Genomic DNA, 14085 nt, shown 5'->3' on the forward strand with positions numbered 1-14085 from the left:
AATAAGCCTGTGCCATTCTGCTCATTCATGGCTGGGAGAATCCATGTAATCTGCTTCTCCCCATGTTGTGGCCCCTCAGCTCTTCAACTTCCAACACCTCTGTGTCTTTGTCTGACAATCAAGAAAAAATAATTTATTCCTGCTAATAAGGCTCTGGGCCAGAATGTTCTGCAGCTCTTAAAAGATCTCAGCACAGGCCTCTTTCCCCAATGTGTGGTACTTCACAATTTACAAACTCTTATACTTGCCTCCTATCTTTTGACCCCCATGAGAGCCCTCACATGGCATCTGACCCAGCCCCTGCTATTGCAGATTATAAAGAAACCCCAGAGTAAAAGAGATGTGCCCAAGAACCCTCCAGTGACTGGTCGGCCGAAGGCCCCAGACCTCATGCCCCCTGTACACTGCTCTTTCCCTCACTGTCAATCAATTTCTTGTCAGTCTTAAAAGATGCAGGGAAGAATGGATGGGAAGTGTTTGGCTTTCTCTTTCCAGGGTCAGCAAACAGAATCTAAAGAGCCAAATAAACTCATCCCACATTATACAGCTAGGTCTGTCCTGTAGTTCTGTACTTCTGTGCTGTTTCTCTACTCATTGGTCTCTCCCTCCCTCTCTCTCTCAGCTGTGGTGTGATAGAAGGAGTACAAGCCAATATGTCAGATTTGAATCCTGACTTTGTCCATTTACTAACTGTTCTGCCTCAGTAGGCCTTGATGTCATACGCTGTAAAATGGCCTTACAAGAGGACCTACCTACACTGGTCAGAATAGATTAGACAAAAATACCCACACAGTCACTCATTACAATATATATTACTTGTTTGTGTTAAGTGTGATGTGGGTGGAATGTTCTTCCTCTACCATGTAGCTACCCACCTAGAGCATATGACCATGGAGGTTGCTGTGTCCAGAAAGGAAAGAATTGAAGGATTACACTGGGGCTTCTATAGCTGAGCCTGGAGGAGGTATAGCTTTGACCTACATCCTGTTCGCTGGAATCTATTCAGGAGCTCCCCACCTAGCCTAACTGCAAGGAGGGACAGAACGCATCTCTCCTGGACCTGGGAAGAAGCAATGTATGATGAACGCAGCAGTGTGCTTACCATACTTTGTCACGGAGGAAACATGCCAATTAAACAAGGGCAGGTGGGCAGAGCATCTTACACAGTATCAATAAGTGGCAGCTGCTCAATAAAACACAGCTGTTCTATCACATCATCACCACCAGCCAAGTCAGTGCTGGGCTGGAGCAGGGCTGGGTTAGCAATAAGCCCTCAGAGCCACCTCCCCTCTCTGTGCCTCCATTGCATCATAAGAAGAGAAAGGACTAGTAAAATAGTTGCCAGGCTTCTTTCAGCTCACTAAAGATCTTGTTGCTTAAGTGATTATCCTTAATAGCCAATAATTTTAAATTTAAAAATTTTAAATCCTCATTTTGGTAATGACTCTAGGTTTCCATTACAGAACTTAAAAGAGTCCCCAAATTCCCTGAGGAAGGCCCCCAGGAAACCAACAATCCTTCCCCGAGTCCTGCCACGCCATAGCTGGGCAGCCGATTGGATGAGCTCCAAGAGTCTCCAATACTAAGAATGCTCGTGGTCCATCATGGAGCAGAGAATTTTATTTTTGGAGAGGGGAAGGGTTGAGCATGATAATCCCTTTCTCCCTTCCCCCTCTGTTATCTATTTTACATATTGGTCTTCTGGGTTGGATGTTGCTTATAGAAATACTTCTGCTTATAGGAAAAACTTTGAGCGATACTTCTTAGAATCCTGACCTGAACTTCTGTGTTTTAGAACCAGTTCCCTCATATTGGCTTCACACCATGTCTGTGGACTACAGAGGCTGAGTCTGTCTCCACCTCCCTCCTAGGAAACATCCCCCGGCTCCCCTAGCAAAGTGAGGCAATCCCATTTTATTTATTTAGTATTTATTTAACGTTTACATGGATCCTGCCTCTTAGCCCTGCAAGTACTTTGTCAATCTTAGTTTCACTCCCCAGACTCAGATCAAGTTTTCCTTTCCCAGCCACCATGATGTCACAGCATCCTCAGGCTGACAGCCAGTCATGACCTTCTCATGAACACAGCCTCCCTTGCCCAAGACTGGCTTTAGCAGCAAAGACCAGATGGATGTACTCAGCCCCATAGACTAGACATACAGTGCAAGAAAGCTCAAAATCTACACTCCAGTGACTTTACCAGAAAACTTTCTTTCTGATTAATAGTGCAATTTATCATGAACCCGTGCCAATCAGTAGAAGCAGGTAACTTACAATATTAAAAAAATAACAATAAATTGGCATTTTATGTATTAAGTTCTTACCCAGTGCCAAGTATTGTTCTAAAGTTCCTTATGTGAACTCACTTGTTTAGTCTTCCCAACATTTCTAAAAAGTGGGTACATTTATTACCACCTTATTAAGATAAGAAAAATAGCTCAGAGAGAGACTTTATAATGTGCCCAAAATCACTTATTTCTAAATGACTGAGATACATTGTCTATTTATGGAACCCCCACTCCTAATACATCATTCATTTCACCCATGGTAGTCTTATTCTTTTTAATGATTGCAGAAAAGTCAACCATAGTTACATGGGAAACTGAGATGGGTATTTAATAGGCACAAGGGCAGCTGAAGGGTAGAAGTGATCCCACCTCTGGCCAAGATCAAGGTTTGGACAGATCCACAATATTTCAATCTCTTTTTTTAATTTCTTTATTTCTTTTTTCATAACATTCCTTATTAGACATATAGAGCACTATTTTTCATATCTCTGTACATACAGTATGTTCATGCCAACATATGCCAATAACCCCAGCACCACACACACACAAAAAAAGCAAATTTCAATCTCTTAATGCAGGAAGAGTTCAAATAGAAATGTTCTAGAGAGTGACATGGAGGACTCTGCCTCTTTCCTCTTTGGCCCATATACCCTTAATGGCCTGCAGACAGCCACATCATGTCTAGGTCTTCATGACTTTCGGGAAAATTACAGAATGGGCAGACTAGCTCACTAATGCCAGTGCTGCCCTTTGAGTGCCTGGTGAGCAAAACAAAAGGCCAGAATCTCCCTCCAGGCTGACTGGCCCTCATCTGCCCACAGACCAAGTAGAGAGAACAATTCAGATGTTCAAAAATGGCCAAGTTAATAAAGAGAACAACTTCTGCTAACATTGGCAGAGCAACTTACTACTCACAGGATACTTTCAATTTCATTCCATTTAACGTCACAATGCTCCTGGGAAGTTATTTTCAGATTTATTTTGCCAACCAGAAAACAGGTTTAGAAAGAATTCAGTTTCACAGGTCCAGAATGAGATCCTTGTATGACCAAGTGGCTAAATCCTAAATATTTATACATTCATATATCCAATCCACAAATACCACCTTTGTTCATATTATGTGCCAAACACTGTGGATACAGAGTCAAACTTAACCCTCCCCACAAGGAGCATACACAGAAAATGGTACTCTAGCCCAAAGGTGGAAGTTTCTGGAAATAGATAATAGGGCGCAGTAGAAAGAATATTGATTTGGCCACTGAAAAGGCCTGAACCCTGTCCTTACTATTCTCTATGTCCTTACTATTGACATGAGTCAAGTTGCTTCCTTTCCTGAGTCTCATTTCTTTATCCATTATAGAGCAAATTTGCCTGTGTTTGAATTTCTGCAACCTGCTGCAGCTTCCTCATCTGTAAATATAGATTCTGGTATCAATTATTTTATAGAGTTTTGGTGAGAATTTAGTGAGATTTGGTTCATTATGGCTAACATTGATTAAATGAATTACTAAATTTGTTATTAAATAATTGAATTATTAAATGTACAGTGGTTTGGACAGTGCCTGGCACACAGTAATCATAACATTAATGTCAGCTCTTATTGTCCTAATATTATCACTATTATAAAACTGGAGCTTGAGCTGGAAAAAATCTCAGTGCTCCCTACACAAATATATTTGTCTTCCCTGACTCAGACATGGCTTTGAAAGGCAATACTGGCTTCTGAGCCAATGCCTAGTGTAAGGATAAAGGGTCTGAAATGTGCTAGAGCCAAAACAGGCCCCTGAGTTCTCCTCTCCCTTGTCACTTGTTTCCTGTTCATGAGTCTCACTTCTCCAAGGCTGATGTTCTTGAGACATAGGCTGTGCTTTCCATCATTCATCCCCAAACCAAGTATAAGAGTCAAGAAGCAAAGACACATTTAAGAACTCTGTCCAGTGAACTAACGAATGAATGAACCCACGGGACTGTAGAAGACCGAGTGTCCCAATGAGCTGAACATGCAAGGAGAGATTTCAGTGACATCTATTTTCTCTGTCCTGGTAACATGCTAATGAGCTGGAGAGCTCTGACTAAATTGCGATTTCCCAAAATGAGTTAATTAATAAACTGATTTTGGGATGATTAACAGGGGGGGCACAGTTAACATGATTTTAATGGGAAAGCGTCAGTGAAGCACAAACTCATTAGCGCAAAACTATTTCCTGCCCCAGCAGGCTTGTCACATACTACTTTTTATGAAGGAAGCTGGAAAAGCCACACTGATAAAGATTGGGCTTTGAGCAGCCAGAGTCCCTAAAGGCAACACATGCTTTCAGAAGCTCCTCAATGGTATATCTGATAGCACCCTTTATATGCAAGTTCTCCGTTGACTTCTCATCAGTTTCTGTAAATTGTCTGATACTAATAAGCATGCTTGATACTTAAGCTTAATTGAGTTCCATATTACTGTTGTCAAAGAATAGGAACAGAGAGTGTGTATAAACTAGCTCCTATTGGTTCCCAAACATTAAGAAATGGTCATTGTAGTGATAAATACTATTATAATAAATAATATTTATAATAAACTTTGCGATGGGTAGAATGGAATTATATTATTTCAACTTTGAACACTTTCATTAGAACATTGCTGAAAATGAACTGCTTCCTTTCTCTGAGTACCTGCTCTGGGCGTTACCATGTTAGGCACCTTACCTGTGGATGACCTCATCAATTCCACTTTGAGATTAAGAAACTGAGGTTCAGAGGAATAAAGAAAATTCCTATGTATAAAAATAGTTCATGAAGCTCAACATACACATATTGTATTACTACAATCTTCTGGGTATCCTTAAGAGATGGATCAGGAAAGTGTTATTTCCTCCATTTTTCTAGTGAAGATGTGTAAGCTTGAGAATGCTATGATGTTTCCAGAGTCCAAGAGTCAACCAGTTAGTGGGGTGGTCATATGAATAGTGATGATGATGATAATAAAGTGGGAATCTTGGCCAGTCTTCATAAACTAAATCTTGTGTTTTTGTTATTACACTCTACTTGCTGATATGCACACTGCAAATTAAATGTACAAAGCAAGAAAATGCTACATATCCCTTTTTGAGGGAATAAGATCATGATGACTAGAGAGTAATTGAAGATTCTGTGTTAAAATTGAGTCTAATAAAAGTTCTGTTGTGCATCAGACAGAAGATCAGTTTATCATTTAAAAATGCTATTTATGCTCTATGAAGGTACCAAGGCAGTAGACTTCTGAGTTGATTTGGAGCTGTTAATGATGACATAATAGAGTGATGCCTGACTTGGATGCTTGGGATCTGGCTGCTGTAACAGGGGAAGAAGCAAATCTCCGTGAAGTGGGACCCAAGTGGAATCTGAAGACCTCTTAGCAGACTACTGGCTTTTCTTTAAAGAAGATCTGTGTTGAATCTAGAATGCTAAGACTCTCCAGAACAGATTCCCTAAGATTTGTTTCAAAGAAAAGAAAAACTGTTACCTAGAAAGGTAGGTTACCATATTCCTGGCTGCACCAGGACTTAACTGCTGGCCCTGCAATAGAACTGAGGGACCTGGGCATCTCTTCTGGTCTCAGCATGAATGGATCCTTTCAACAAAGTATAAAAGAAATGAGGAAAAACACCTCTCGTGTAACCCTCACTGTGAGCTGAGCACTTCTTGGTACTTTTTAATTAATTAAATTATTTCAATACTGAGTAGATGGTATCTTCCATATTTTGCATGTAATAAAAGCCCAAGTAGTCATATGTGCACTGGGCTTCATGGCCTGTTTTTACACATGCTAATTCTTTTACTTTTCTGACCTCAGTTTCCTCACCTGAAAATGGGTTGATTATACAATCCTCACAGAAGGTACCTAATGTAGTTGCTAGCACAGTGTAGGTCATCACTGAGAGAAGGGCAGTTTTTAATGACCAGTGCTGAGTTTCATGGTGCCTTAAAAACTAGTGTAATATCATAATTCCATTTTATACATAATGAAGGAATTCAAATCATTAGTTATTAGAAGCTACAGCAGGAATTCAAATCTTGACCTGCCTGTTTCTAAAATCTGTAACTTTCCATAATATCACATGCCATCAGAAGTTCTGATTTCTATATGGTAAACTGCATCTGTACCACCAGAAATTAACTTTCTAGTTCCAGAGGAGGGTTGCGTGCAGGTCTTTTGCTCTTAAGTAAAGGGCTCTGTACCAAGAGCACAGCTTTGCCAATGCCTCTTGCCCTCCCAAGGAACTTAGAGAAGAAAGAGAAACCTTAGCTGGAAAAGGTGTCACAAGTCCCCTTCCACCCCTCAAGGGAAGTACTGCTCACTCTTCCAAGAGAGAAGTGGCTGTAAAAGCATCCTGACAGTCTGCAGATCCATCTTGTCAGGAAGGAAATGTCATTTATGAAACCCAATTCCACTGTGACTGCTGGAACTCAGATCTGGTGCATATCTTGTGGCTCAGGCTGCCTAGGAAAGGTGTCCATACATCCTGTCTACTCATGGGTACTCTGGGTATGCTTTCATTTTTAGTAAATGTGTTCACACATCAGGACTGAATGGTGCAGGTATCAATAAAACCATCAACACTATTAAAATATGAAGCAACAGGCAATGTATCACATTTCAAAACGAAATTTGCCTAAATTCAAAGGCTACCATATAACCAATCACATCAGCATCGAATCTTAGGTGTGTAGGCTCCAAATAGGGAATAACTGGTAGCCACCCAAATGAAGCATCATTGCAAACTGTTGTTTGTTTAGGGATGGGGAGACAGGCAGAAAAGGGAGCTCATCCAGGGAATCCAACCAGGACATAACCCTGCATAGTTTGGGAAGGCACAGCAATAAACCAACTGAGGCCACTGTGCTCAAGGTGGCTTAGAGAAAGCATTGCACAGCTGCAGATAATGCTAGTTAAAGGGGAGAGTAACAAGGATCAGAAAAAAGGCATAGGTAAAGTGTCTATGCGTGCAGAAGAACATGGTCAACCATATATTGCTATTATATACAGATAGCAGTACAGGGAGGAACAAGATACCATTTTGTTGGATGTTTATCATGGGCCAAGCTCCAAACTGAGAAATTTATGTATGCTTCTCTTATTTTATCCTAACCATAATCTGGTAAAGTAACTACTAGTATCAGCCCTATCTTACAAAACCAAAGACTGAGGCTCAGAGTAGTTAAGTAATTCACCCATGTTTTCAGAGTCAAACCATTAGTTCCAACATAGATTCCTGAGAGCCCAAATTTACAATATATTAATAGTGATATGTGACCAAGAGATCATCTCTAGGTCCTTTGTCCTATAACATCAATAAGTAATTGGATCAAAATCCCATTATAAGTTCAATGGAAAGCCCAACATTCTCAGCAAGATTTTGAAAATTCAGTTATCTCTAGTCCCGCTTTTGTCCCTCAAGAAGTTCTTCCAGGAGCCACCTTGCACCTGGATTATTGCTATCTGTGGAAATACTTGTTTCTGGGTTTCTCAACAAGCAGCAAACCAATTTCCAGAATCATCTTGGGCCCGTTGTGGCCTGTGGTAGGTAGAAGGAAATGCACCTGCCATAATAAAAGTTCCCTTCAAGTTCTGTATAATTCTGTTATCCAGTGAGGTAATTGTGTAACTATTCATAGAGGCAATTTCAACATTCCATCTAGAAAAGGGATGCCTAAATGTGTGAACAGCATCAGAAGGCAGCCATTCAACCCTTTCTCTGGTAGTTGGAAGATTGGATGAAAGCTGCACTTCACCTTTTCCATCAAATCCCTTCGATGGCCAAAACTGATCTCTCTAGAGGTCTAGGGGATTAGCTGAAGGCAGTGGCTGCAAGCTTAGTTTTTTATTTTTATTTTTATTTTTTGTTCTTTAATTTTCTGTAGTCAAATGAAAATATATTTCAACCAACACTGAGGCTATCGCCTCACCAGCACAAAGATTGTGTCTTCCCCTCCGTTTCCTCATTTGGTCCTTTTGCAAGTTACTAGAATTACAAAAAAAAAAAAAAAAAAAAAAACACTATAAATTCTATGTGTCTGGTTTATAAAAACTGAGCAAAAAGTATCTCAGTAATTGTTACCTAAAAACAAAACATCTCAGAAAAAAAATACAACACAGGTTTCACTTCTGCAGTATTCTTTCTCATTTAAGAGAAACTCTAGTAAAATATGCTTCTTAAAAATTAAATAGTGAAGCAACCAAATTACATACATGGTTACAATAGAAGTGAATGAGAAAAACATCCCATTCTTAGTTTCCCAGGTAGGGAATGGGGCAAGTGGCGACCTGGACCACATGCTTCTGATGCTTCCATGGGGCCAAAGGGAGATTTAGAAGGACAAGCAAATGCAGAGCAGGTCCCCAGGAAAGGTTGGCACTATGGTCTTTCCGAGGAGGAGTAGGGACTGTTTCATTGCTTGCTGGTTCACAGCTTCTCCTGACCCCACACCCTTGCTCTCCTCCATGGGAGAAGGCACAGGGGGAGCTAAACCCAGAGAAGACAGACATGGACTCTGTGGCCTCAAAGTCCAAGAGTGTTGGTCCTCATCTTTTAGGTCTTCAACAGACCCTGGTGGTCTGACAACATGGCAGAACCCTCCACACTTCCCTGTAGATGTCCATATTTTCCAAAGGACCTGAGGGAAAGCACGGGGCTGCAGTGTCTGTGTCTGGTCCCACTTGGCAGCCCTGGGACTGGAGGGGTTGCTGTTAGCAGTCAGGACTGTGTGCTTCTGCTTGGCCCCCGTCTTTACACCCAAAGTCTGAGGAGCTCTTCTCTTTGTCTTTGCTGGATTTTCCTGTTGATTTCCCCCAAGTTCCTTGAAGATGTCGTCGGCCCCCTGTGGGGGTCCACATCTTCCTTCATCCCCTCCTTCATTTCCTCTTCATGGACCATTTTCCCTTCTCAGACTTCCTGAATGATCTCTTCTGGAAGTTCCTCTCTGGATTCGGGAATGAAAGAATCTCAGATTCATGCAGTGCCTTTTTGTCGTACTTGGTGCTCCGATGATCCCAGATGGTCTTGGATGGGGCTTACCTCCCAATATTCTGGCTGAACTTGTCAGGGATACAAATCATGAGGAAGCATTGGTTTACCTGCATGGGCTTGTGACCCAGCATGGTGTGGAAGAAGCACACCTCCGCCCCGGGGCTCCACACCACCTGTGTCCTCCACCAAGCTAGTGGCCACCTCCCCAGGCTCCTTTTCACCAGGGGCACCCCACTGACCCCCTCGGGCTTCCCTGTGGTCACCCGGAGCCAGTACCCAGTGCAAGCAGGCACAGCCTGAAAGCTAAAATCTTTGTTGAGATTTTCTTTATTAACCTTAAAACATGGTGCAAATTGTAACAACAAAGAATGTTTTTATATAAAAATAGCACTTTAATTACTTACCAGTTAACTTATTTATATTTTCCAAACTAGGGATTGGGGAGTAAGAGGGATGAATGCCAGGAAGTATGTTTAGAGCTTGACAAATGCTGTTTCATATAATTTTCACACACACACATGCAGAGAGAGAGAGAGAGAGAGAGAGAGAGAGAGAGAGAGAGAGAGAGAACAAGAGTGTGAATGCAGGAGAATGGTATAATTATCCCTATGCATTTTGATTGGTGAGAATAAGGTGTGCCACCCTAGGAAGGGGAGAAGAAGGATTCTAAGTCCAGGTTGTTTCACCCCAAAGTCTGCTCTCCTGAATAGGATGGCCCCTTTGTTGACTTTATATGGTTTGTTTAGCATCATCTATTTGCATGCCCTTATTGAAAGAAATGTCTATATCCGGTTTAATAAAGTCACAGTGAGGATTGCACTTAGGAAAAAGATGGCCTGAGAGCTCCGCTTGCTGTCACAGCTCAGGACCCCACAGCATCTACAAGATCCTGACATCAGATAAGGAGGCCTCTCAAATCAGTCCCCAGAGTTACTCTATCAGGAGCCCCCATGCACCTGGACTAACACAGCCTATAGAAACACCCGTCTCTACTTCCGATGCTAACCGCCAGCTCAATTACCCAAGGCATCTCGGGGACAATTAGCCTGAGCTGTGGTGCAGTAAAATGCACCTGATAAAATAAAAAGGATTTGCACAAAACACCCCCACTCAGATAGTATGAATCTCAGCAAGTTGTCTTAAATCCACATGTGAAAATAGCTCAGGCAGTCTGGCTAAGACTCAACATGAAGCAATGCCTCTGTGTTACAAGAGAGATCTCTTTCTTCCCATGCCTGATCTCATCCCTTTCTGGACATATGAGGATCACTTTTCAAACTAATGAGAAATTTTCAAAACTAAAAAAGGATAGAGTTTCAGAGAAGTAGTCACTTATGTTTACCTTCAAGGTTGAAGCCAGTAGCAGTATGTTGGGGAATTTCCAGTAAATCCCAATGGCACCCTACCCCTCATCACATACCCTTTGGTGTGGGAACATCAGAGTCAGACAGGACTGGGTTCAAAATCCAGCTTAGCCACTTTTGCACTGTGTGGTCTCTATGAATTATTAAACATCAATATAATAATTTTCCTCTCCTTATATTAAGGACAATGCTTTCCCAAGCAAGATGAGTGAGAGGATGGGCATAAAGCTCCTGGCCCAAGTTCAAGTTCCAATTCACATCTTCTTTGCTCACACCTCCATGCCTTTGCACAGACTGCTTGCCTACGATTCCTTTCCTCACTTTATACCTAGGAACGCCTCCTTGATTTTCAGAAGTGACTTATTCAAGGAAGCCTCTTAAGGCTTTCCCTGCTACCCTCAGACACAGAAATTATATTCCACACTATTCTATGCTCTATAGACATTAGCCCCTACTGGGCACAGGTGGTGAGTCAGGAATCTGTAGGCAGCAGGATCAGCAGGTTCACTAGCTCATCCTGAGTCATGTGGCCTGGTGAAACAGAGCGAATTCATGGCACAATGGCTGGCAGGAAAGACGCTGACTGGTGCAATACCTATGCCATTAAGCTGTGGATCCATTAACACTACAAATAGAGATTGGTACCAACAATGGGTAGGCCCTGTGGAAGATGTGAAAATGGAGCATTCAAAAAAAAAAAAAAAAAATATCTCAGCTCCAAAAGAATCCATCACCTAACAGTGGAAATACATGCACAAAGCAACTAGAAAATTCAGGTAGAAAGCTAACCACACCCAAAGTGCAGCCCACGTAAAATATGGTAGAACTTGAGAGAGAAAAGGAAATGAACATGCATTCAGCATCCAGTTTGTCCCAGACACTGTATAAGGTAGGTTTATAAATGCCAACCAGCTTGAGAGGAAAATGTCATTGTCCCCATTTTCAGATGACGAATCTGAGACTGAAAGTGAGTTAAGCTACATACCCGAGAATGTAAGACAAGTAAGTGGTGGAATTAAGATAAAAACCCATGGCGACTTCATGCTGTTCCCTTTTACTCCCCAAACTTCAATTTTCGTGTACTCATGATAACCTGGGAGCAATCTCTGCAAATCTAAATGACATTATTTCCTTGATATTTGAAAGGACAGCAATCCTTTCATCCCCAGCATTTAGACGCAGCATGCAACAGCCTGTCATTAATGTGCTGATACCCTGCATTAGGGCTCCAGGTCAATACCAGCTCATTTTGTCATAATAAATGAATGTTCAAGTCAATGTGGACAAAACTCCCATTGCCTGGCTCTCGGTGCCTGCATTAAGGCAGAGCTGATCACTTCCTCTAAGGCTGAACGCAACCCCCCAGTGCATGTATGTAACTGTTAGGTAGTTAATTGCCTTCCACTTCCAAAGAGCCAGGCCTTCAGAGATCACCACCCACTCCCCTTGCAACAATTCTTCAGTATTTCATCTTTCTTGACAGCCAGCCAATCCATCGCAGGGCCTCTTTCATAATTTGTATTGATTTGCATTTATCCTCAGTAGAACCCATTTGCAGACCATCACTCGAATTCTTGGTCATTTTTAATGACCAGGAAAACTGTCCTTTGGAGTTGACACAACTTCAAAGCACCCGTGTGAAACTCAAAAGAGTGTTCATCTCACTCACCTTGAAGGATTCAGGAGCAGTCCAGTATCAGTGGTTTTAACTAATTCGGCCACAAAGGCAATTGGAACTTGTCTCTCACTCTGCAAGTCTGAGCCACTTGACCTGTGGTACTAGATCCAGAGCAGTCCTACAGAGATGAAAAGCACCGGTCACCTACTGGCAGGCTGAGGCCTCATCTGGCTCACAGAGAGGATGAGCTTGGACCATGTGGTATTTTTAATTAGAACTAGTTGGCAAGATTAAAAATTTTGTAAAATGTCACACACAAATCAGATTTTCCACTTTCCTTGGGACCAAAATGCCTGTCAGAAACAGACCCACATGTCCACCTGATGATTATCAGCTGAGGATGGGTCCCCCTACTTCCAAATGTATTTTATCCACATTTTAACACTTCCATAATAAGTACCATGTGACATTTGAACGTATGGCCTCTAATTTAACTACAAAAGATTGATGTTCAAGCCTTGATTCCCCTGGCAACAAGCTGTGTGGATTTGGGCAGGACACTTACACTCCAAGCTTCTGTTTATCATTTGTAAAAATTAGGAAGTGATTCTATGTATGCTTCTGTAACTTGGGCAAGACACTCTGCTAGATACAAAGAATACAAAGGTAAATTAGATATACTAATTTCTTATAATTTAGGGAAAATGCACATAACTAATATATTTCAAAATCACGTCAGTGTCCAAGCATGCAGGAAGGTGCAGAATTCCAAGGTCCCATAGGGAAACAAGGGGAGACTGCCTAATAAGTGATGTCTGAACAAGGACCACAAGCAGGAGAATGTGTGTGCAAGGCATGTCCAGAGAGCCAGCCAAGGTCCAGGCCTGACTTGATTCTAGAGGATAAGAGCCGGAATATCTGAAAACCTTTGAGCAATTAGTCTAAAGATCTTAGGATTTAGTCTCTAGGAAATATGGAGCCACTGAAGACTTTAGAGAAGATGTAAAAGAGAAAACAAAAGGAATGTATTAAGAAAGTCAATGTGGAGAACATGGGGCACAAGAACTCTTCCTGTCTGCGTGAACTTCTTGGGTTTGGTCCAAGAAAGTTATCTGAGTGAAGAGTTATAATTCACACTCAGAATGGAAACCTCCAGCTACCTGTTATTTCCAGCCTGTTGCAGATCTGATAGAAAGCAGGTGGAAGGACAGGTTGAGTTTGCACTGTGGGAAAAGATCTTCAAGGGCAGAGAGACATTTTAGTTACAACAATCTTCAGAGATCCAGAATATGGTCTCTTGTGTGCCAACTTATCATAAAACACCAGGATCATTGAAGTGGCAGCTGTCATTCAATTCATAAAAGACCAGGTGTCGAATTTCTAGCATCCATCTTATTTTTTCTTTTCCTCCCCAGAAGTGTAGAGAACACATTGGTGAACAGGAAAATTAAAAATAGGACTTAGATTACAAACCTGAGTAGGCATGTTTGACATGACCCCTAGCAAGTAAACAAATAAGAAAAGATAAAACCAATGAAGCAAGATGTAAAGAAAATGAAATTGGTTACTATTATAGAGAATGGCTAGGAAAGACAGCATTTGAGAAGGTGCTGAAAGGAAGCCTTTTAAAGGTGGGGGGTCAATGTGAATTCAGATCTGAAAGATGGGATAACTCAGTTTTGGAAAGAACAATGAGGATCCTGCAATCTACTAGACCTGACCAAGGACACTGGGAAGAAAAGAGTCCAGAACAATAGAGCTGCTGTTTTTAATCTCTGTGACTTCCAATACAAAAGGACACAGAACAGTGCCACAGGGAA

At 41.6% G+C, this 14085-nt stretch overlaps 1 pseudogene; it reads right to left on the bottom strand.

Annotated features, from left to right (window-relative positions):
* Nucleotides 1–8624: 8624 nt before the first annotated feature.
* LOC143388110 (MRG/MORF4L-binding protein pseudogene) lies at nt 8625–11679 on the bottom strand (annotated as a pseudogene).
* Between the last annotated feature and the right edge of the window lie 2406 nt (nt 11680–14085).

Source organism: Callospermophilus lateralis, chromosome 2 (genome assembly GCF_048772815.1).
Source record: "Callospermophilus lateralis isolate mCalLat2 chromosome 2, mCalLat2.hap1, whole genome shotgun sequence".
Lineage (NCBI taxonomy): Eukaryota > Metazoa > Chordata > Mammalia > Rodentia > Sciuridae > Callospermophilus > Callospermophilus lateralis.